Raw genomic sequence first — 1,995 nt, forward strand, 5'->3', positions numbered from 1 at the left:
ATCAAAAACTAAAATCTAACCAATTAACCCTTAGATTCAATCTCCTTTGAGTCAATTCTAGGGCAAACTGTGAAAGGCATATTCTAGGATTCGACTCCTCTCTACGATGACGTCCAACCATTTAACTTTCATCCGTCCAACAGGGACAACTTGCATATGCATCCTAAGATATGCTAACACATGAAAATGCATGTCCAAATCGTCCAAAGCAGATGGATGGTAAATAAATGGTTAACATTGGAAAGGATTTTTTCCCACATTCCTTTTAATTATTATTATTATTATTATATTTTTTTTTTTTAATTGCAATACTCTGATTACACAGTTATATGCTTGATCCAAAGACCGAGGCTGTATCCATCTATGCACATCTATCGAGGTATTGTTGGAGTTTCGCGTATTATCTGATAGAAGGTCTCCCCAGTGACATATTTATACATATATGTCTTACAGGATTTGCAACTTTTGCTATTGTATCTTTCTACTAAAAAAAAAAAGCTGTTGCTATTGTGGACCTGGTGTGACATTTCTACCCAGAGAGAGAGAGAGAGAGAGAGAGATCCAATTTTTTCACATCTCATAGATGTGCATTAAAAACGTCTATAGTGAGGCGTTGAGGTGCAACGAGCATCCAACGATTGGGGTGCATAGCCAGGCATTCCTAATTATTAGATGCTCATTGCACCTCACACTCATTGAAGACAATTTCGATTCTACAAATGTTAGGACTAATACTAAGGCTACGTTTGGTAGCCAACAAAAGAAAAGAAGTGAAAAGATTCAAAAAAAATTTATTTGAGTAAAGAGATATACAGATAAAAAATCATTATATAAGCATTATTTTTTGTCTTTTGTACTTTTTTCTTATCATGGCTACCAAACATAGCCCAAAGGAAGAAAAAACAGAAAGACCGATGGAAGTTGTAATCCACAAGGTTATGTTTGGAAGTCAAGAAAAGAAAATTTTGAATTCGAAGAGAGATAGACACAAAAAATTCATTGAATAGTTATAATTTCTGTCTTATTATGTTTTTAATTTTTTTCTTTCCTTGACCTCCAGACATAGCCTAAAGCCCAAAGCAGAATTATTTTAATAGAAGTTCATACCAATGTGAGAACTTTTATGACTTGTATGGATCTTCAAAATATATCATTTTTTAATGATGAATGTGAAGTGTTTTTTGTTATTTATTTTTTAGGAAAAGGCTGGATACGCCACCAATGTGTCCCCCACATGCATCATCATCTTTCTTTTTCTTTCCAAAAAGACTCTTTTATCCTCCTACAATTAACCTTGTGATTGGTGCATTCCACTAATTTATCAAAAGCTAATGGCATATCCATCACTCTCCTTTTATTTTTTGTTCAATTATCAGATTAATGTAGTTGATTTTGCCATCATGATAGTTTCTATGGCCGATGGTCTAAGTCTCAAGTTCAAGACCCATTTCCACACAAATGAAAGGGATAGGGCATCTATCTGAGGGCACTTGCATATATTTACTCCTCACATAGCAGCATGCAACCTTACTTGAATTCCAATCAGTTCCATGACGAACTAATCAACATCAATGAAATTTCTTCCGTTTCATGGTGGGTAAGACGGTAGTTTCACATACCCCTAATCAACATCAAGTAATATTCTTTTTCCTCTTATGGACAAGAGATCATTGCCTAATTCTTATGGTCTTTACAACAATGCCGGGTAATGAAATTCCATACAGAAGCATCGTCATCATCAATTAGATTTTTTTTATACCCTTATGTCTTGGTGCAGGTCAGGTGACGAGAAATTTTTTTCTTTTTTCTTTTTTTTTTTACTTATGCTTAATGTCTGTCCCCTCTTTTTTCTTAATCTGTGGGCACAATTCAGCAGTTTTGAAGTTTGATGAAGACAGAAAAAATTAGAAAAGGCACTTGTGAAAAGGAGGCTATATACTTCATGTAAAAAAGTCAAGGTTAAGGATAAGGCTAACAGCAAGAAAGGGATGACAC

This window comes from Macadamia integrifolia, unplaced genomic scaffold (assembly GCF_013358625.1).
Source record: "Macadamia integrifolia cultivar HAES 741 unplaced genomic scaffold, SCU_Mint_v3 scaffold_187A, whole genome shotgun sequence".
NCBI lineage: Eukaryota > Viridiplantae > Streptophyta > Magnoliopsida > Proteales > Proteaceae > Macadamia > Macadamia integrifolia.